The sequence below is a fragment of the Arvicanthis niloticus genome, chromosome X (genome assembly GCF_011762505.2).
Source record: "Arvicanthis niloticus isolate mArvNil1 chromosome X, mArvNil1.pat.X, whole genome shotgun sequence".
Classification (NCBI taxonomy): domain Eukaryota; kingdom Metazoa; phylum Chordata; class Mammalia; order Rodentia; family Muridae; genus Arvicanthis; species Arvicanthis niloticus.
Window position 1 is genome coordinate 34,021,744 of NC_047679.1, and position 24,006 is coordinate 34,045,749.

Below are 24,006 nucleotides of genomic sequence, written 5' to 3' on the forward strand. Positions count from 1 at the left end.
GTCTGCTACACCCAGGGATCCACTCCATCTGCAGATGACAAAGCCAGACACTATTGCTGATGCCAAGAAGTTCATGCTGACAGGAATCTTAGATGTCCCCTGAGAGGCTTTGCTAGAGACTGACCAGTACCAATGTGGATGCTCTCATCCAACCATCTGACTGAGCACAAGGAACCCAATATAGGAGTAAGGAGAACAGCTGAAGAAGCTGAAGGGTTTTGTAACTCTATAGGAAGAACAACAATATCAACTAATTAGACCTCCAGAGCTCCCAGGGACTAAACCACTAACCAACGAGTACACAGGAAAGAACCCATGGCTCCAGCTGCATTTGTAGCAGAGGATTGCCTTATCTGGCATCAGTTCAAGGGGAGGCTCTTGATCCTGTGGAGGCTCAATGCCCCAGTGAAGGGGAATGCTATGTCAGTGAGGCTGGAGTGGGTGGGTGGGTTGGGGAGCACCCTCATAGAAGCAAAGGAATTAGAGTGGGATGAGGGTTTGCAAAAGAGAAACCAGGAAGGGGGTAACATTTGAAGTGTAAATAAATAAAATAACCAATACAAAAAAGGAAAAATGAAGAAGGCTATAATCTACAGAGCCATAAAGATTATCTATATAATAATTGGCTAGGGAGAAGGATGGATTTTCATTGGAAATGGACTTAGGGTAGACAGACATGGATAGAGGGGGAAGCGGGGGGGGGGGGCAGTCCAGGTTTTGACTGAGATTCTAGAACAGTGTAAAAGATATATGTACTTTGACACTCATTTTGATGTGTATTAGGTTTATTAATTATTTACTTTTGTTGACAGCAAGTAAAACACAAATTTAATACTACCCATAAAATAAGATTTTATTTAATAAAAGCCCACAATCCAAATAATGAATTAAGGCAACATGAAAGAAGCCAAATAAATAAGAGAAAGTCAACTGGACTATCTTTTGTCACAGGCCACAATTGGCATCCTTTCAAGTTCTTTAAAAAATTTATGTTGACACATGAAGAATACTCATTCTCTTTGCTGGCATTTCAAGGCTATGTAAGGTAGCAATTTACTTTTAAATTTTGGGATGGGGCGTCTTGCCTATGGATAAATTTGAAAAAAAACAAAGTATGCCACTTAGTAGAAAGAAAACTGCAGCTGTAATTGCCAAAGCCATGGCGCTGCCCATCTTCTGAGTGTCTGGATGGGAAGGCATATGAAAAGACGGTGGGAAGGCACCTCCCCATTTGTGGATGATGGCTATGTAATTGAATAAAACAGCAAGGTAAAGAAAGCTGCTAGTGATGATATTCAGAATTCCTGGAAGGCTGAATGGATTTCTGGTGGCATTCCTCCGTACTCTTCCCATACACACATTTGAAAGAGCAATAATGGTGGTGATTTTCCCACAGAGCCCCAGAAAGCTAGAAACCAGCAGCAAGTGCTGGTTTACTCGAATATACAAAGGAATGAAGGATTCATGGTAGTTGTATTGGTGACACACTCTGTTGTTGCTGGAGTTGCTGTCAGTGTGAAAAATGCAGGCTCTCCATACACCTACGAAAGCCACTGTAGGCTTGAGGATCACAGGATCTTCATAGTGCCACACTTGCCACTGAGGGAGGCCTATGGATATGCAGCAAAGTAGCCAGGCCACTGTGCTCAAAGCAAAACCTCCCATTTGGCAATGGCAATTTTTCATCAACATGATGGTTGACAGTGAATACTTGAGAACTGCAATGACAGACAAGGTGAAGATGGTTACTTGGGACAAGGACAGTCAGTATATTCAAGGTCACATTACTAGGAGAAAAGAGTTGTGTTGAGGGTGTGGACCTTGATCTAAAGAACTGCTTCTGTCAGTGTGAGGTGAGAAGAGTCTGAGAAGGCTCCTGAGGCAATATGTCCTAGCAGGTAGATAATACAAATGATCTCTAAAAGTTTTAATTTAGCATTCTATATGAACTTCTGGAAATCATGCTGTCTTTGCTTCCTAAATGGTAGATAGAAAGTCATGAGCCCCTATATCTGTTTACTAGCATGATACTTTCAAGAGGCACCCATGCTTAGCAAGTATGAGAAGTTTGTCTGAGTGATATGTCAAATATTACCTGATCATTCATTATTCTTGGCCATTTGGACTAACTCTAACCTTTCCCTGTTAAAAACATCACCACATGAATAATCACTATAAACTTTGTGTTTATACATTTTAATGTTATTTCTCTTGAGTAGATACTAATGTATTTAACTGGGGAGGGATACAATGTCAAATTCAAATTGTTTGAATTTATAGAATTTTCTCACACCAGTTGCATGATTTTACATACCCAGCAGCAAAACTGGAAATTTTCAGCTTCTTTATAACTTCCTTCTCATTGGCTGTGTGCAATGCAGCAGCACATCAATACTGAAAGATAGTAAATGAGTGGAAACTTATAAAGTGATAGAAAATTAATTTATTATGGTATATGCAATATAATATATATTATACTTTATCTTAAAGCAACCCATTTACCCATAATATTTAAAATATGCCAAATACTTAAAAAGTGTGAACATGGGTAATGCTCATTCTTATCCATTTATAAAATACACAGAAACTGTAAGTACATTTATAGTTTGGTAGTTAGGTTGGATTGTCTACTTGAAACAATGTAAAACTAATCAGGGAAGGGACTCTCAATTGAGGAATTACCTAGATTTGGTGGACCTATAGGACTGTCTACCAGGGAATATTTTGATAATACGAAGTGAATTAGGAAGAACTTCCTGGTGTGGGCAGCACCATTCCCTAGGAAGGAGATTATGAGCTGTATGTGAGTGTCAAATGGTGTCTGAGTGCTAAAAGGAATGTATTAATGCCTTGATCCCTCTTCTGTACTATAGATATTATATAGCTATGTGCTTTAAGTTCTTTTTACCTTGACTTCTCCAGGTTGATGGGTCTTAACCTGCAAATGTGAGCCAAATAAACACTTTTTCTGTGAAGTTAATTTTTTTGTAGTATTTAATGTCAGAAACATAAAGAGAAATTAACACACATAGCATAATTGTATCTATTAATCCATGTATGTATTTACTTATATCTCTCTTAAAATATGTTTGCCCAATATTAAATATGATAAATTTGAATCCTCAGAATCAGATTGGTCTACCTTTGTTTTAGGCTAAAAATCTGTCACATTCTTTTGTAAGTGATCTTAATAATGTTTCCTTTTTGCTTTTTTTCTGTTATTTCTTTACATTGGACATGGTCCTAAAATTAAGTCAATCTTTTCTCCAATTTTCTATGTAGTTCACATTGGTCTCATACATAAAAAATACCCTGCCTCAGAGTCCCTACACTGAGGTTATTAGCAAGACCACCATACACAGCATTTGTAAGGATTATTGGTTTATTTTATAGTGATAGTGGTTTTATTGTGTTGTGTGTATGTGTGTGTACATGTGTGTGTATGTGTGTTTGTGTGTGTGCTGTTTGTGTTTGTTAAATATAGATTACCAGGACTACTGCATGTTATTAAAATGTTCTACCACAAATTTAAGCCCCTATAATTGGAAAAGATTTTCCCAGGACACACTTTTAGAAATTCTCTACATATGCATCCTTTCATGTGCTCCCAAGAAAATTTGACGGTGTATTTTAAGTAAGGCCAAAGGGAACTCATGTTCCTGAATTCAACAATCTACTGAATTGGAATAATTTACAATTAAAAAAGGAAACTCGCCTTTCGTTGATCATGAAGCAGCATTGAGAGGCAACATGGATAAAGCTTTTAATTATCCTTTTTTAGTACTGTAGATTGCATTTGTAGCATGATTTATAGGTGGTATTTATTAAAGTTGGGCTCAGCAGAAATCAATGTATGTATGTATCTATCTAAATGCATGCTTTAGTTGAGCAGAAGATAAAGAGACAGAGTCAAATGAGGGCAGAAATTCTTAATGGACATTCTCTCTCACTCAATAAAATGGAAGATATTAATTATTAGAAATGATGACAGTGGCTATCACCTCATGCCTGAGATAAACTCTGAAATGAAAGCTCAAATTATTAGTTTAGTTTTAGGAGCAGGCAAATTTCAGGTATAGATTAAAGTAAATAATGGAGACAGTCAGTCAAGTGAAGTCACCCAAATGAATCTTTGGAAAACATTTGTGGGAGTTTCTAAGTGTTTTGTTTGTAATACTTTGGATAGTGGCAATAAGGTAAGGGTTTGTTAAAGATGGAAGCCAGAAAATCATCATTATAGCCAGAGCCTTTCTGGAGAGAGTCTTATTGATAACCATAATTCTCTTTGACCTGATAATCACACACATGTCTTTTCTGTGTTTCTGAATATTAAAGTTGAGACATTATGCATAAGCACAATGCTATTGAAGTATTATACTGACACAAGCTGTTGAAAGGCGAACAAGATTGCCTTGATTTTGAAAGTATTCTATGTATGCATGCTTTTATGATAAAGTTGGTTTGCCTGATATGAAAAAAATGCCTCATTGAATAGTCTTGAATACCCTCAAAAGTCATTCTGGAGTCTAGACTGCACCTGAAGTTGTTATACTCTTGCCTCTGCCTGAACCTGGATACTACAATGTACTTACAGAAATAGAACTTAGAAGAAAATTAATATTAATACTTGAATTAAATTCTTGAGTTTCCTTGCCCCCCAGCATTCGATAAAGTAAAGGGATAAAGACCCTTTCATTACAAAGAATATCTCAAAGAATATCAGAGAGGTCATTTTAACTGACAACAGTTTCAAAAACACGCTGTTTTCCTGGACCAGTCCTTCTACTTATAATCCTAAATAAATCAAAAGCTCCTTGTATGCACTGGTACAGTCAGAGAGTTATACAATTTTACTGGGTAGCAGAAGGGGACAGTCCTATGCTTGTGATGGAGCCAGAACTGTTCAGAATGCAATAAGATAAAGTATGATGAGCTCTATGTTAAGAGACATGGAGTTCACAAACATGCCTTTCACAAGGAGCACACTGGTAAAACAGACAAAAAGCTCTAGGGGGCAGAGTTGGACAAGTAAAAATATAAAAATTAAAAATTCAAGTATGGCTTCTACTAAGCACATTAACTCTCTCACACAATATTGTTTTTAGGATATTTTTAAACAACATGATGCAGTTGAACCATCATAAATCAGATCTCTATTGGCTACCTTCTAGCTATGACCAGTATACCTCAGAGAAAAACTTAAGAGGAATTTGAACTGTTTGATTTATGTCACATTTTCAGATATTTTATACTACATATTTTAATTCTTTGCTTTGGGGGCATGAAAAAGTAGAATATCTCAGTAATGGGAGCAGGTAGCAATGACTACTGACCTCATAGTAAAGAAAAATAAAAGACAAAGTAGAGACTAAGGATGAGGTGAAATCCTCAAAGGCTTACCCCTAGTTTTCTGCTTCCTTTGGGTACACATTACCTCTTTAAATTCTGGTTTAAAATGGAATAAAGAGAGTTGTGCCTCAGCATAAGTCCTCATCAGTTTTTTAAAAGAAATTACATGCAAGCTTAAGCAGCAATGAATACCATCACACCAACATATGCAAGTGTATGCAAATGTAATCGGAAGCGCCAAGATTAAGTCCCACCAAGCAGACTAACTTGGCATCATCAGTCACATGGTCTGAGACTTAGAGTCAAGATGAATGAACAGAAGTGTTTGTGGGGTCCCACACTGTGTTTAACAAAAGACACCAAGTCATATTATATGGCCAGGAAGTCCCTATATGTAGACCAAGAAGAGGCAGACATTTTGTGAAGCTGTGAAAGTAAAGCCTGTCATGCAAAAGAGGCCCCAAAATGTTAGGCATGGGATACCACCCAAGAGGAGCTGCAGAAAAGATGTGGAATGAACCTATGAGAAAAGAAGTATATTATAATCAGCAAAGCTGGAAAGAAAGAGTTATTTTTACCCTTTGCCACCAGACATAGAAAGACATAATTTCGAATTTTCCTGCCAGGGTTTTTGATCTTTCATTTGTCAAGTAGTTTCTCTCTATGTCTGTTTTCTTCTGATTTGAAATGGTAATAATATATATTCTGTGTCATTGTATATTGGAAGTATGTGATTTGCTTTTTCATCATGGTATTTCTGTTAAGAGATTTGGTTATCAAGAGAGAGTGTAGACTTTGAAACAGTGCTGAGACTATGATGGACTATAGGAACTTTTGAACCTGGATGGACAACATTTTGCATTATGATAGTGCTATAAATCCTAGGAAGACTAACTCATGGAATTTAGTGGTTTGAATGAATGAGGATTGTTTTTACAGCTTCATATGTATGAATGAATGCTTTGTTTCTAGTGTAATAACTTGGGAAAAATAGTTGTCTTGTTGAAGGCAATTTGTTACTGTCATGAGCTTTGACATTTTATAAAAAGCTCATATATTGTTCTCTCTCTCGGTATATGTATATATGCCTCGTTCTGTTTGTAATTGTGGATCAGATATGAACTCTCAGCTATAGTTGCATTCCTTCCTGACATCATATCATGAACTAACACTCTAAAACTGTAAGCAAGACTCTAATTAAATGCTTATATTCATAAGAGTTGTCTTGGCTATGATGTCTTCACAGTAACAGAACAATAAATAAGATACAAAGTATCTCAAGTACCATGGGATTGTACTAAGGAAGTCCCTGGGGGGTTCAGCTCCACCTAGCTGAAAACCATACTGTTGGTTGCTAGGGACCAGAGCAAAAATAAATAAGAGGTAGTATTCACTAAAGATAGAATTTAGTTAGAAAAGATGGAAAGCTGTGATGATTTTATAACACAGCAATGGGTATTCTTCTTGCTGTGGAATTATATACTTAAAATGAATGGTTAATGGTGATTTTTGATATAAATAAATTTTTATCCTTATTATTCAGAATATACAATAAAGGTGGAAGGAAGGTCTACTAACCAGAGATGCTGTCTTCAAGTGAATTGTTGGTAGCTGATGTGATAGGGCAGTCACTAAGATATGCCAGTGGAGCTGACAAGGAAACAGGGACTCTCACTTGTCCTTTGAGGTTCCTTGTTGGCTTATGAGCACCTGACCTTTTGTTACCAGCCTACTTTACAGTTCTGAGAATTCCACTGACTCATCAGATTCCAATCCTTGCTGATATCACCTACCTATGTTCTTTCATTAATGTTTATTAATACTATTGATTCTGTAGGGGAGACTGTGGTATTGTCTGTGTTTTCTTTTAAAATGTACTTTCTTTTCAACATTTTCATAGATTTCAACAATTTCATAGATTTTCAAAGATTTACTAGTGGGATTCCCTACTAATGGTCATTACACAACTGACTGATTCAGACCTGTCCATAGTTGCTTTCCCTTTTCTCCCTTTTAGAAGACTAATATCTATCTCCTGTCATTGGAGGTGTAATATTTTAGAAAACTTATTGCAATGTATAGATACATTGTTTGTTGAAAATATGTAGATTGCTTTTTGTTTTTGCATGGGGTTGTAGTTAGGAGGTTGCCTTGAGTATCAAGAGAGACTGTGGATTTTCAGACAGTGCTGAGACTGTGAAGGACTACAGGGACTTTTGAAACTAGATGGAATGCATTTGGCTTTATGATACCACTACAAAATTTGGGGGGCCACGGAATGGAATATAGCAATGTTAATGAGAATAGCCACCATAGACTCATGTGTAGAAATTCTTGCCCTGGTTAGTGGAATAACAATTGTGGCATCAACACTCAAGGGAAGAGAGTGGCAAGTTGGCAGAGATGTATACAAAGATCCACTTGAATTGTACAGCCAATGAGATTATAGGTTCAATGAAAGGTGAAAACTCTTAAAACACACTTACAAAATATAATGAGTAAACAATTGTAGTTTATGGGAGAGACTATTTTTAGAGAAAATATGTACTACCTTGAAATACACTAGAAAATGATCTCCTATATTGCTTATATTATTCCTATACATATAATACATAGGAATGTATGGGAATATAGTGGCACATATTCAAAATGTGTCGCTGTGGGGCTGAAAAGATGGCTTGCAGATTAGGAGCGTTTTTCTCTCTTCTATACATTGCAATCTTAATTCACTCATGTCAACATAGCTCACAATTACCTATAATTTCTGATTCAGGATACTCAAATCCCTTCTCTGGTCTCTGAAGGCATATTTACATAAATGGCATAAACTCCCATCAACATACATACATACAAATAAATTTAAATATTTAGTGGCTAAAAATGTTTTACAGGTTAATAGCATTTGTTTCTCTTCCCTAGTATCTGGTTTCAATTCCTAACACTCACATGGCATCTCACAAATATCTGTATCTCTATTTCAAGGGAATCCAATGTCTTGCTTTGGCCCTTAGTGGCATCTGGAGAAAGTGGCACATAGATATACATATATGTAACAATCCAATACACATAAATATATTTTTAAAAGTTAATCTTAAAAATTCACATTAATGTAACCTTGTTTTAGTTTTATGAAAATGAAGGTAGAAATAGATGTGAGGGCTGACAGGAAGTGATAGATTCAATACAAATATGTTTTATCTTTGTTTGTGAATTTTTAGGCAATCTTAGCAATATAGCTTGAGATTGTGATATTCCTTGCTCAACTGGAGAGAGCTGTGAATTTATACATGTGTCTCTCTGACATTCTTAAATACCTGTTATAATCTAACATTTTATTGTGAAATTAATAACTGTGTCATTTATTTTCTAATGTTCTATAATATATTACCATATATTTTAGTTATGAATACTGGATACTAGTAAAAATAAAAAGTAACACTGACACATGAATTTTTACCCCATATTCACAATATTATATGCCAAGGACTGCCTTAGCTTGGAGATAGGTTCTGAAAAAAAAAGGGTATTTGAGAGCTGTTATACAAATGACTCGATTCAAATCATGGGTTCAAGCTGACAGCCTATGTTTTGCTAGAGACAGCTTCCCAGATTGTTCTCTCTATGTTCTGTTTGAGACAATTCTCCAAGCAGTTCTCTCATGCTATTTGAAAAAACTCTCTGTATAGATCATCTCTTTAGCCATTTAAAAGTTAGTAAGTGTGACATGACTAAAGCTATGACAAGCAACAGTTATTTTATTTATTAATTCAATATAGATTCAATTTGTTTAATATTATGTTAATGAGTGTTTAACATTCCTGTATGTATGTGCATCATGTGCATACTTTGTTTCTGCTTAGGTCAGAAGAAGTCATCAGATCTCTTAGAAGTGGAGTTACAGATGGCTGTGTGTCATCATTGTTGGTGCTGGGAACCAAACTGAGGTTTTCAGGAGCAAAAAGCTTTCTTAAATATGAACCTTCTCTTTAGCTTTGTAAACCATGATATTTAAATCAGTTTCTCTGTTTCTACCATAAAAGCATTTTTAAAAGTTATGAAGACTAAGCAAGCTACATTTAGGAAAATATAATATAATAAATATAATATATATGTATACATACACATATATGTATATATACACATATATATTTCATGCAATATCAATTCAAAAAGAGGCAATAAATTTGCAACACAGTTTGGGCAGGTATATAAGAAGGTTTAGAGGAAGGAAAGAAAGAAGGCATTGTTCTAATTATATAGTAATTTCAATATTAACATTAAAATGTTGTTATGTATACTTTTGTTATTAGTTGTAAGTTATAATACTTAAAGGTGCAGAAGAAAAAGTAAATTTTTTCCAGTGTATTATTTTAAATCATTGCAATTTCTATGCATGGTGATTATTTTAAACCTTTCATGGTTGGATATCTTAAGTGAGCACTCCTAACATCATGCTTTGTCCTTCTATCACATATTGAGTGAACGTCAAGCAGAGCTTGATAATAACTTACTTGGCTTTTGGAGTTTCTTTGAACACCTTTTATTTACTACCTGTATTAATTTTAAATCACTGCTTGACTATCTGTTAAACAGAAAAAATTACCTCCAAAATAAAAATAAACTGAATAATGTTATCTGCCATGTCAACAGTGACACTTGTACCTGAGTGTTTCTGAAGCTATTTGAGTAGATATATTGTCAGAGAACACTGGGCATCCAACATTGATGGTAATGAATTCTCCCTTTGGAGAGTGGAACACCATTTCTTCTATAGTCCTTAAGCTTCGAAGAGTGTACAAAGCACCACTTATTTGAACATGCTTTTTTGATGGTACACCTTTCTATTGCTCTAAGATACCACAAATTTGGCTAGGAAGGGTTCTTTGGAATCTCCTTGGGAGTACTGAGATATTGAGGAATGGACATCTAAGAATTCTGGCTTCTTCTTTATAATCATATACCAACTTCTTGTGTATTAGACAATTTCCGCAACACACAGATGAAACAAAATGCTATGATTAGTGTTCTGTAAAATGTGTTCATGGTGTACTATAAAACATGTTGTTAAATTCATTCTTGTACAAGCCCAGTAATTAATCATCATTGCTTTGGGACCTACAGTATCCTATCCATCATTCTACCCTTTATTCGCAGGGTAAAGGGGTCCCAAAGCAGGAATGAATAATAAGTAGTACTGCATTCCATCAAAATTGATTTATAGACACTGATACTTAAATTTGTGTGATATTCTCACGCCAATAGTATTTTTGAGCCAACAGTTAGAGAACAAATTCTATGAAAGTAACTAGCCTGTTGGGAGACCTTTCTGAATGAAAACCCATAGCCTGATCAATTAACTAATGTTCAAAATAAAGCAAATGTTGCTCGAAGAAGGCATTTGGACATTTCTGTCATAGACTATAGTCTGCTTTAAATTCTTGGAAGAGTTTTAAAGATACTCTAATAATACTGTACACAGTCCCTGAGAAGGTTTCATTTGTAAATCCATTCAATATATAATTTAATTTTCAAATTTCAGTATGTACTTTGCTATTCAAAGGAATATTGTACAAATGAATATATTATGACACCAAAACCATAAGAGCAACTGCAATTGCTATTATTGTGTAGTACCCAGTTTCCTGAGTATGTGTCAAGAAATGCATATTAAAATCTAGTGAAGAAGGTAGTCATCTTCACATATGAATATGTGGTCATTATAGTACTTATACGGGGCAGTACAGCAGAGTTAATAGAAACCATGTGCATATTCCTGAAAAAAAAAACCTAATGAATTATAAGTGAATTTCTTCCACAGTGTCCCCTTGTACATGTTCCTAAATGCTAAAATGTTTGAGATTTTTCCAACCAGGTAAAGAATGTGTTAGCAGATTATCTGAACAAAAGAAGGCAGGTATCAAAGTAGGTGTACCCTTGACACATTGTGTGGTTATTGGAGTTGCAGTTACTATTATGGTGGTAAATGTAGATTATATTTATATAAAGATTTTCCTACGATAGGAAAACATTTGACTCATGCAAGAACTACAGTTATCACGGTTAGCTGATATGGAGACGTGCAAAGGAGCCATGCTACTGTGAAGAAAGTGAAGTTTGTGATATGGTGACTGACAATTTTGTAGAGGAAGTAGACAGTGGTTGAAAATACTGGACAACTATAAATGTTATGGGAAGGCATCCAGATGGGCTCCTTGGACCTGTGACTGTGTCCCTTGAAAGAGCAGTTCCAGGAAGGATGAGTGTTTCAGAAGGTTGGACTTTGTCCCAGAGATATTCTTCTGGGAGTGTGATCTGAGAAAACTATGAGGACCTTTACTGACATCTTGACAATTTACACATCTTACTACTACTTCTACTTCTGATTGTTGGTGCAGACATACAATCTGTATGGCCAGAATATTTAGCCATAAATATGGTCATCAATGTACTATTTGTCATATGAAGAAATGGCAAATTACTTCATGTATGGCAATTGGGTAAGTAGCTTATGTTAATTCTATACCAAGGAGCTATATGCCAACACTAATTACACAAGTGAATTATATATGCAATGTGTATTATTTTTTGGCTCAACACTATTCTTTCATGAGATATTTATTTTGGTTTTGGATTTGGTTTTGTTTTGATAGGGTATGACTCTGTCAGGATTGGTTTGAACTGTGTTCTTATATGGGCCTTGAACTTCTGACAATGCTCTGGCTTCCCCCTAACAAGTGCAAAGATTAGAGGCATGGGTCACCTCATCCTATTAATAAAATAATGTTTTCAAGTTCACAGATACTCTAGCATGTATAACATCTTTATTCTCTTTCATGCTAACTAGTATTCCATGGTATAGACCACTACATATTTTTCTGCTCACTCATCAATTTTAGACATATGGAGTGGCTCCAACCTTTACCTAACATGACCAATGTATGAATGAAAAAGAATACATTCAATTTTGTGCTGAAATATGATCTGATTTTTGTTGGTTAATCCAAACTAGTTCAATTGTGGTACAAAATAGGCTGAAAACTTTATACTGAAAGCCACAAGATATAAATGGTCAAACTTTTTTTATAAATTCTTTTACATTACATAGTTTTTAGGCTAAAAGTCCATCAGTGTTTTTAGTTTTGATTAGGCAGAAGGGGGCAGTGGAATGGAAGCATCCTCACTGCGTATTGTAAGGCTACCATTGAAATTATCCTGTCATCTCTGCTGACCTCAGCCTTGAGTCAATTCATCTGCTTCAGTCTCCCAAGCACTGGGATTATTGGCATGAACCACTATGCATAAAACATGGGAAAGCTTTTGTTGTTCTTGTTGTTGTGCTGTTACTGTTGTTTAAAGTGCTGTGGAAATAACTCATGCACTGATGCATGCTAAAAAATATTCTAACAGTGTCCTACACACACAGCCCAGAAACATTTTCATGGGCTTTACTGACAGGTATTGTTCATGCATGTGTCCTTCTTGGTGATCCAGAAATAAATGTTAAGATATGGATGGCAGGAAACTACCTAAGGGATCTCAGTTCATTGAATTTCACTCATGTACAAAATTAGTAGTATATGCTGTCTATTTGAAAACAACTTCTCAAAGAAATACACATTTAGATTCAATATAGTGTTATCATTAACTACCCATTTCTTTAATCTATAGATTGTCTTATTAGACTAATATTAAATTCCAGCACTACAGATAGTTTCAGAGGAGCTAACAACAGAACATGTGTCAACATAAACTACAATGTAGCAGAAGATGGATAAATGAAGACACAAGGCAAGAGGAATGAAAGTAAATATTTAAGGATATTTCCCATAACTCAACTTAAAGGAAGTGTCTAAGTATGAGATGTCAGTAGAAGAGATGCCAATATGATTCTGAGATCTGTCCTAAATGGTGAAGTGAAAATACAGTCTATGTTTGGAGAGGCTGATGTATGGCAGGTGTGTGTTCAAATGAATGAAGAATGAAGTCAGTCAGTGCAGAATATTGAAAGGCTCAGTATTTCCAGAATGAGTATTATAAACAGGGGCACAGAGTGAGGGAATGTTGGAGGCAAATTACTACGATTATGTCTAATCACCAGAGAGAGAAATCCAGATAGCATATTAACAAACTTAATTCCTTTTGGGTAAAAAATCTTGAACAAATTATCATTTTCTCATATTGGAGGCTGAAGCTAGAGAATATTGGTAAGTTTTTTACCAAACAACTATATCTCTAGCCTTAAAGAGAAAAAAAAAAATACTTTGAGCCAGGTTATAGCTAAGGTACCCAACCTAACCTAGGTTTCTTGGAGTGCTATTGGAAGAAATTGTTCTTGTTGTTGTTTGCTTACTTCTTTGTTAATTGTGAGACATGCCTTCTAGATGGGCTATACTGTACTCAAACTCACTGTTTTGTAAGCTAAAGATAGGACTTGTAATTGTATCCTTTCTTCCTATGTCCGCTTATAACTGGCAGCTATAAAGAGAGTGCCTTGAAAAAAAAAACTACTTAAACAATTTATTTAAATTTAAATTTATTTAAATTTATATAATATGCATTTGAGGTCCTTTAGATGGGCAGGGTAAGGTAACATAGACTCAAAGCTTGATGCAGAGAAGTTCAAGATAATGTTACAATTCTAATCATTTATGCATCAAGCTTATGTGCACTGAATGTAAGAAATAGTAAAAACCTAAAATCACACATTGACTCATACAATGGGAGTGCCTAAATATTTTTGTTATTTTGGTTGATTTATTTTTTGTTTGTTTTGTTTTTTATTGGTTGGTTGATTGATTGATAGATAGAAAGATAGATTGATAGATTGATTGATTTATACCCCTAATGCTGCCCTCTTCTAGTCACCCATCACAGTCTTTCCCCCTCCTCTCTTCCCCTCTCCTCTAAGAGGGTGGACCCCCATAATGGGTATCCCCTACCCTGGCACATCAAGTCACTGCAGGCTTAGGAGCATCCTTACCTACTGAGTTCAGACAAAGCAGTCCTGTTGGGAAATGGATTCAAAAGGCAGGCAACAGCTTTATAGACAGACCCTGCTCCAGTTGTTGGGGTACCCACATGGAGTCTGAGCTGTACATCTGTTATAAATGTGGGTTAATGATTACTGAAGTTGCTTATCCATGATAGAAATTCTCTGGTAGAATTGGGGGGGGGGCTGCTTATGTTTATAATCATATCATTTGTGAATTGTGATACCTTGACTTCTTCCTTTTCAATTTGTATTAGCTTGATCTCCTATTGTTGTCTTATTGCTCTAGCTAGAACTTCAAGTGGTGTGTTGAATTGACTGGAAAAGCTTGGTCAGCCTTACCTTGTCCCTAATTTTGTGGGACTGATTTAAGTTTCTCCCCATTTAATTTGATATTGGCTATTGGTTTGCTGTATATTGCTTTTTTTTTATATTTATGTGTGTGTCTTGAATCACTGATCTCTCAAAGACTTTTTTTTTTACTTTTATTTTGTACCTTCTAGTCTTTATCCTCCTCCTGGTATACCCTCCCACAAATTCTCATCCACTTCTTCCTCTGCCATATCCAAGAGGATGCCCTCAATCCCCACCAGGTCTCCCAACTTTCTAGGGCCTCAAGTCTCAAGAGGGTTAGGTGCATCTTTTCTCACTGAGGCCAGACAAGGCAGTCCTCTGCTGTATATGTGTCTGGGGCCTTGGACCAGCTAGGGTGTGCTGCCTGGTTAGTGGCTCGGTGTCTGAGAGATCAAAGGTCTGGATTAGATGAGATTGCTGATCTTCCTATAGAGTCACCCTCCTCCTCAGCTTCTTCCAGCCTTTCTCAACAACTTGAAACCCTGACTTCATTTCATTGGTTGGGTGTAAGTATTTGTGTCTCTTTTAGTCAGCTGCTTGTTGGGCCTCTCAAAGGACAGCCATGTTAGGTTCCTGTCTGCAAGTACACCATAGCATCAGTAATAATGTCAGGCCATTGAGCCCCCTCTTGAGGTGGATCCCAAGTTGGGTTGGTAACTGGACCTCTTTTTCCTCAGTCTCTTCTCTCCATTTTGTCCCTGCAGTTCTTTTATACAGAAACAGTTCTGGGTCAGAGTTTTTGACTGTGGAATGGGCATTCCATCCCTCCACTTGAGGCCCTGCCTTTCTACTGGAGGTCAACTCCAAAAGTTCCCTCTCCCAACTGTTGAACATTTCATCTAATGTCCCTCTGTTTGGGTCCTGAGAGTCTTTCACCTCTCAGGTCTCTAGTACATTCTCTAGAGAGTCGTACCACCTTCCACCCTCTGAAGTTGCATATATCCATTCATTCAGCCAGTTCTCAGGGCTTCTCTCATGTCCCCCTCAATACCTGATCATGTTCCCCCTTTCCCCTCTTCCTCCCCTCTTCCACTCTGCTCTCTTCCTCCTTTTGCCTGCCATGATTGATTTCTTCTCCCTCCCAAGTAGGATTGATGCATCCTCACTTGGGCCCTTTGGCTTGCTAATCTTCTTGAGTTCTGTAGAATATATTCTTGGTATTCTGTACATTTTTGGCTAATATCCACTTAACAATGATTACATACCATGCATGTCATTTGGGATCTGAGTTAAATCACTCAGTATGATATTTTCAAGTTCTATCTATTTGCCTGCAAAACTCATGATGTCCTCATTCTTAACAGCTGAATAGTATTTCATTGTGTAAATGAACCACATTTTCTGTATCTGTTCTTCCATTGTGGGTCATCTGTGTTGTTTCCAGCTTCTGTCTGTCACTGATAAGGCTGCTATGAACATAATATGTACACCTGTAATATGGCGGAGCATTTTTGGGTATTTGTCCAGTAGGGGTATAGCTGGACCATTAGGTAGATTTATTTCCAACTTTCTGAGGAACCTCTAGATTGATTTCAAGAGTGGTTGTATGAGCTTGCAATCCCACCAGCAATGGAGGAGTGTTCCTCTTTCTCCACATCCTCACCAACATGTGTTGTGACCTGAGGTTTTGATCTTAGCCATTCTGATTGGTGTAAGGTGGAACCTCAGGGTGGTTTGATTTGCATTTCTGTGATGACTAAGGATTTTGAACAATTCTTTAAGTGTTTCTCATCAATTTGATATTCCTCTGTTGTGAATTCTGGGTTTAGTTCTACACCTCATGTTTTTATTGGGTTTTTTGATTTTTGGAGGTTAGCTTCTTGAGTTTTTTATATATTTTGGATATTAGCATTCTATTGGCCATGGGGTTAATGAAGATTTTTTTTCCCAATCTATGTGTTGCCAATTTGTCCTGTTGACTATGTCCTTTGCCTTACAGAAGCTTTTTGGTTTTATGAGATCCCATTTATCAATTACTGATCTTACAGCCTAAGCCACTGGATTTCTGTTTAGAGAATTTCCCCCATGCAAATCAAGGTGTTAATGAGTTCAAGGCTCTTTCGCACTTTTTCTTCTATTAGATTCAGTGTATATAGTTTTATGTTGAAGTCATTGACCCACTTGGTCAATAACTTCATAATTGTGCAAGGTGACAAATATTTCTCTTTGCCCTTCCCCCAGGCCTGAGCAGGCCTGCAAAGTCATTTACCACAATAGACCAAGCAACAGTAGGAACTAGGAGATGCATTGCATTACCAGCCTTGGTGCCTTGGAGCCTGCTACCTGAGCTAAGAAGAATGGACTGCCTGGTGAGCTAGCCTTGACACCTTCTGGATTGCTATCTCCTTGCCCAGCCCCTGGCTGAACCGAGAAGAGACTCTGGGGGTGGGGCTTCCCCTTTATATGTGAAAGCAAATTATTAAACTTTGAGCCTTTTTTGTCTTGGCTTCATCTCTTCCCGCCCGTTTCCCTATTCTCAGCCTCTCTTACAGGTGAACCCAGTCCAGCACTGTTGCTGCTGGTGGCAACATTTATCTATTTTCTTCTTCTTCTTTTTTTTTTTTTTTTTTTACATATAGACTCCTATTTTGACCACCACGATTTATGAAGATGCTTTTATTTGTCACTGGACATTTTTGGCTTGTTTGTCAAAGATCAAGTATCACAAGTTTATATATAGTTTTATTTCTGAGTCTTCAATTCTATTTCATTGATTAACCTATCTCTGTACCAACCATGCAGTATTTTTAATCAATATTGCTCACTAGTACAGCTTGAAGTCAGGAAAAAAAATACACTTCTGTCTTAGGTTGGTAAGGCTCTTTGCAGAATCTTACCAGTCTTGGTTTGCTGGAATGTTAATTTAATAACTCTGTCTGGGGGTGTATTTTCAGTTTCAAGCCATGTACTTTGGCTGACAACCTGTTGATGTTGTTAGAGACAAACTTTAACACAATGGGCAGGAATAAAATTATACCCAGGACAAAAATGGCTAACATAATCAAACTATATATGCCATACTTGAAGCTTAACCAAAATAGAAATACTGACCTTAGAACATGGGTCATTTTATGATCAGTATCTGCCACAACAACAGTCAGCAGAGCAGCATTCTTGAAATTCATAAGCTCACTATGCAAAGTTAAAACATCTAGACAGGTGATAGAATTATGCCAAATACACTGCAAGAGTCTTTAAACTTTGTGCTAATTATAATGACTACCAAAGTAAATATTAGGACTAACATGAATCCAATGGTATTTGGCATGACACTCGAGATGGCACCTTACTCTTAAACTATGAACCTCCTTCCAATAATTTGAATAGAATAAAGAGCATCAATCCATTCTTCCAAATGCCTATCTAAATCCTCTTGTATACTCAATACATTAGTGACATTTTTGCTAAATGATTAATAAAATAACTGTCTTAACTTCTTGTGTCAAAACAATTGCAGAAGCAGTGGTGCTAGCAATTAATGTAATCAAAGCTGTTATATCAGCAATAATCAACTCCACTAACCTCTTGCTTCTGCTTAAAGCCTGACTCATTTCTTCCAGTACTTGCAAGCTTTTTTTCACTTGGCCAAGTTTCTGTGATACACAGGGCAATAAAACAAAAGCTGGCTGATATACCTCCAATAGAGACCTCCATATTGACATGCTGAATTTCATCACACTAACACAATTATAAAGTATACAATCCTCCGGTCTGAGGCCTGCGGGTGAGTGCACCCCAGATTCCGCCAGACACATTCTGGGGGATGCATAGAACCCATAGCCAGCGCTAGCACGCCCCTTCTGCCGCTCGCCCCTCCTCTGGTCTGAGGCCTGCGGAATTGTATATTGCAGAATGATCAGCCTTGGTGTATCTACTCAACAAGCAAGCTGGGCAGACCTGCTCAAACCTCTGAGGTCCGGGAATTCCATCTGGAGGCAGCAAAGACACAGCATCAGAGGATTGTCAATTTGCTCCCCCCCCACTCCTCTTCTAATATCTCAATGCCCATAATCAGCTTGAAGAAGCTAATGAAGAGTCAGCGCCCCTATTCCCTGGGCTAGGGGACTAAGGTGGTAATTGTTGGGCTGCCTCTCTAGGGAAAAGTAGTGGTTTTGTCAGAATAGAGAGGATTAGCTAGGGTTTATTGCATAGCCATAACCTATTAGTAGAAATCTGTATAATTAATATCAAGATGAAGATATAAATTCTTAAATGGCACCAATTTACTTTGTTTACAAATTTTAAGGTTTTCATTGGCATGAGCTTCTTAGTGATATAAGAGTGAGACGAATGTTGTTACTCTCATAGGCATTGTACCAGTATAACACATTTAGGAATACAAAGCTTAGACCCAGTCCTTCTTTAACTTTTGTTAACTGATTTGAGATGGTCAGCCTGTGAGTTAAGGGACTATAGCAAATTCATGACTTGGAGTTTATTATAAGGGTGTTCTCTATGTTTTATGTAGAAATAGCTGAGTGGAGTTAACAGGCAACAGTCCAGATGACCTTACATGGATAGTTGGTTTTCAAAACATCAGAAATCCACAGAATTGACATGACAAACATTTCAGTATTAATGTTCATTTTCATTAGAGACCTGTCTGCTCCAGACAGCTTCCTATGTTGAGTTCTAAGAAGAAATTGGGCATCCTTGGAGTTACTCCAGTTGTGGTGAGACAGCCACTAGGCAAGAATTGCCACTTTCCTTCTACAGACAAATTACTGTCCAGAAAAAGGACACACTTGCAGAATAGTCGACTGATTATATCTGCCTAGACAGAGTAATCAGCCCTTAATAATTCTGCAGCACTAAGGTCTGTCAGAAGATCCTGGACCAGAAGGCAGAAGAACAGATGCTCCAACGTTTTGAAGTAGAGCGAGTGTCCATGTGGTCAGAGGTCTCTATAAATTGGCTAAGTTTTAGAAACTATGATTTGTGCTTCCCACAATTATAGTTAACTCAGTCATTCTGGATTTCTGATGGGGTTGAAAACATATAGCTATTGACCTTAAGAGAAAAGATTTGAGTGGATGGTCGTCAGCTGACATTCATCCTAAAGCCAGGTTCAGAACTAAATGTTCTAGTTAGAATAGATGACAGAGGAGCTGGTTAGTCAACAAAAGGATGGACTGGGTATTAGGACTATCCTGTACCTCACTGGTACAAATTGGCATAATTATGCTCTAATTGTATTTTGAGAGAAAAGTTTCATTTTAACAGGAAGGGTGATGTGTAGGAGGAGCTAAGGTAGGAGGAGTACTGAGAGGAAGAAAAGGAGTAAGAAGAGGAGGAGAAGAAGGATAGGAGAAGCTAGGTGATGAAAGAGAGAAAGAGGGGGGGACAGGGAGGCAGATGTTCATGTATCTCCACCAGTCAAAGATAGTTGTTATATCTAGGTCGGTCAGTGGGTTACACCTCTGATTGAACAATTTCAAACTTATAAAGCCTATGATTAACATTTTTTTTAAAAAAATGTATAACTGCAAAAAGGAAAAGGGGGCATGGGATGTGGGTTTCCTAAGGGGGTGGGGGGGACTGGGGATAGGGGAAGCCATCTGAAGTGTAAATAAAATATCTAATAAAAAAAATAAATTATACAATCAATTCAACTTACATTACATACTGTAGAAGAAACAAAAGTATTTTTAACTTGACAATTAAAAGGGGTATAACATTTACATGTGTACTAACACTTGTTTGAAATGCAGTTCCTGTCTCAACTTTATCTCTTGCTAACATTACATCATAGAGAGCTGCAGCTAACTTCCGGATATGTCTCTGAAAAATATCCAGAACTAGCCTTCCAAATGAAGACTTTTATTTCCAATATTGGATTGATTTCTAGACAAGTCCATGATTGAGTCTGAATAACTGGTCACATTTAAGAAAAATACAAGAGTCATTATAACTTCTTTTGATCTCTGTTCCATATGGTCTAAAAACTTGAGGCAAGGCAGCTTGTCCCATCAGGGGTACAGGAAAGCAATGGTGGGTCAGTAACATATGTCCAATACAGCTTCCCAGTCACTATTATCAGGGTACTCAGCAAGCTCACAGGTCAGCATCATTCTTTGTCCAGGTATCAGCATGCCTCACCCATCACTGTGGTGTCCACCATGCTCCTTCAGCATCCTGCAGAAAAAACACAAACATGCCCTCTTCCCCATATTAAATACCTGATCAGTATTATGCCTTATGCCAGTAAGTGGATCCTTCCCTTTCACCTATGCATAAGTATGCCTAGTTGTAGAGTGCCATAGACACTCAACAGAAAGTTACTTGTCATCCAAGATTTTTAAAAATTTAAAATAAAACATACATGATTTAAATAAATTTATGGTATATGGGAATATACCTCCCCATTTTTATTTTATGAAGATATCATTTTCAAGTTCCATGGGTCCTTTCTACAGTGCCTTGTCCTTGAAAATTATAAAGAATCACAGTAATATAGGTAATATTACATTGCTGCCAAAAAGTCTTAAAAGCTGGAATGTGATAGCCAGTTCCATCATCTCTTTTTTATGTTTTTGTTTTTTCTTTTGTTTCTCTTATTATTGGACAATTTATTTATCTACATTTCAGATGTTATCTACTTTCCCCATTGCCCTGCCCCAGAAATCCCTTATCCCCTCCTACCTCTTCCTATTTCTATGAGGGTGTTCCCCATCCTATCCACTCATATGCACCTCCACACCCTTGAATTCCCCCATACTGGGTAATCCATTCTTCAAGGGACCAAGGACCTCCTTTATCACTGATGTCCAACAAGGCCATCCTCCATGACATATATAGCTGGAGACATGGGTCACTCTATGTGTGTTCTCAGGCTAGCTGTTTAGACTCTGGGAGCTTTGGTTGGTTGGTATTGTTGCTATTCCCTTAGGGCCACAAGCCTCTTCAACTCCTTCAGTCTTCTCTCTAACTTCCTCCGGGACCCCTGATCAGTTCAGTGAATACTGTGAGCAACTGCCTCTGTATATGTCAAGGTCTGGCAGAGTCTCTCAGGAGACAGGTATATCAGGCTCCTGTCAGCATGCACTTCCTGATATCCACAACAGGAAGGTCTTTGGTGATTGCACCTGGGATGGATTCCCAGGTTGGGTACTCTGGACAGTCCCTCCTTCTGGCTGTGCTCCACACATTGTCTCCCTATTTACTCCTGTGAGAATTTTGTTACTCTTTTAAGGAAGGACTGAAGTACCACACATTGCTCTTTCTTTTTCATGGGCTTCAAGTGGTTTGTGAGTTATATCTTGTGTATTATGAGCTTTTGGGCTAATATCCACTTATCAATGAGTGCATACCATGTGTGTTTTTTTCGTGATTTGGTTACCTCATGCAGGATGACATTTTCTAGTTCCTTCCATTTACCTAAGAATTTCATGAATTCATTGTTTTTAATAGCTGAGTAGTACTCCATTGTGTAAATGCACCACATTTTCTGTACCCATTCCTCTGTTGAAGAACATCTGGATTCTTTCCAGCTACTGGCCATGATAAAGAAGGCTGCTATAAACATAGTAGAACATGTGTCCTTGTTATATGTTGGAGTATCTTCTGGGTATATGCCCAGGAGTGGTATATCTGAGTCCACAGGTAATATTATGTTCAATTTTCTGAGGAACAGCCAGACTGATTTCCAGAGGGGTTGTATCAGCTTGCAATCCCACCAGCAACAGAGGAGTGTTCCTCTTTCTCCACATCCTCAACAGCATCTGCTGTCATATGAGTTTTTAATCTTAGCCCTTCTGACTGGTGTGAGGTAGAATCTCAGGGTTATTTTGTTTTGCATTTCCCTAATGACTTCATATCTTGAACATTTCTTAAGGTGATTCTCTGCCACTCGATATTCTTCAGTAGAAAATTCTTTGTTGAGCTCTGTACCCCATTTTTAATAGGGCTATTTGATTGTCTGGTGTCTAATTTCTTGAGTTCTTTGTATATTTTGGATATTAGCCCTCTGTCATTTGTAGGATTGGTAAAGATCTTTTCTCAATTCATTGGATGCCATTTTGTTCTATTGACAGTGTCCTCTGCCTTACAAAAGCTTTGCAATTTTATGAGATCCCATTTATCAATTCTTGATCTTAGAGCATAAGCCATTGGTATCCTGTTCAGCAACTTTTCCCCTGTGCCCATATATTTGAGGCTCTTCCCCACTTTCTCTTCTATTAGTTTCAGTATAGCTGGTTTTATGTGGAGGTCCTTGATCCACTTGGATTTAATGTTTGAGCAAAGAGATAAAAATGAATCAATAAGCATTTTTTCTACATGGTGACCTCCAGTTCACCCAGTACCATTTGTTGAGACTGTTGTCTTTTTTTCCACTGTATGGTTTTAGCTCCTTTGTCAAAGATTAAGTGAACTTAGGTATGCTGGTTCATTTCTGGGACTTCAATTCTATTTCACTGATCATCTTGCCTATCTCTGTACCAATTACCATGCAATTCGTTTCACTATTGCTCTGAAGTACAGCTTGAGGTCAGTGATGCTAATTCCCCTAGAAGATCTTCAGTTGTTGAGAGTACTTTTCCCTGTCCTGGGTTTTTTGTTATTTCAAATGAATTTGAGAGTTGCTCTTTCTACCTCTCTGAAGAATTGAGTTGTAATTTTGATGGGGGTTGCATTAAATCTGTAAATTGCTCTTGGCAAGATGTCCATTGGTACTATAGTAATCCTGCCAATCCATGAGCATGGGAGATCTTTATGTCTTCTGATATTTTCTTTTATTTCTTTCTTCAGGGACTCGAAGTTCTTCTCATAGAGATTTGGTGCTTGCTTGGTTAGATTCACACCAAGGTATTTTATATTATTTGTGACTATTGTGAAAGGTGTCATTTCCCTAATTTCTTTTTCAGCCTGCTTATCCTTTAAGCAGAGGAAGGCTACTGATTTGATTGAGTTAATTTTATATCCAGCCACTTTGCTGAAGTTGTTTATCAGAGCCAGGAGTTCTCTGGTGGAAGTTTTAGGGTCACTTAAACATACTATATCTTCTGCATACATTGATACTTTGACTTCTTCCTTTCCAGTTGTATCCCTTTGATCTCCTTTTGTTGTCTAATTGCTCTGGCTAGGACTTTGAGCACTATATTGTATAGCTAGGGAGAAAGTGGGCAGCCTTTTCTAGTCCCTGATTTTAGTGGGATTGCTTCAAGTTTCTCTCCATTTAGTGTGATGTTGGCTACTGATTTGCTGTATATTGCTTTTACTATGTTTAGGTGTGGGCCTTGGATTCCTGTTCTTTACAAGACTTTTACAATGAAGGGGTGTTCAATTTTGTCAAATGATTTTTTAGCAACTAGTAA

At 37.2% G+C, this 24,006-nt stretch overlaps 1 pseudogene across 1 annotated transcript; it reads right to left on the reverse strand.

Annotated features, from left to right (window-relative positions):
• Positions 1–587: 587 nt before the first annotated feature.
• LOC117695441 (claudin-34 pseudogene) lies at positions 588–2,396 on the reverse strand (annotated as a pseudogene). The gene is made up of 2 exons (XR_013105881.1): positions 2,315–2,396; positions 588–1,718 (listed from the first exon to the last, which is right to left on the reverse strand). The product of XR_013105881.1 is annotated as a claudin-34 pseudogene (transcript).
• Positions 2,397–24,006: the final 21,610 nt, after the last annotated feature.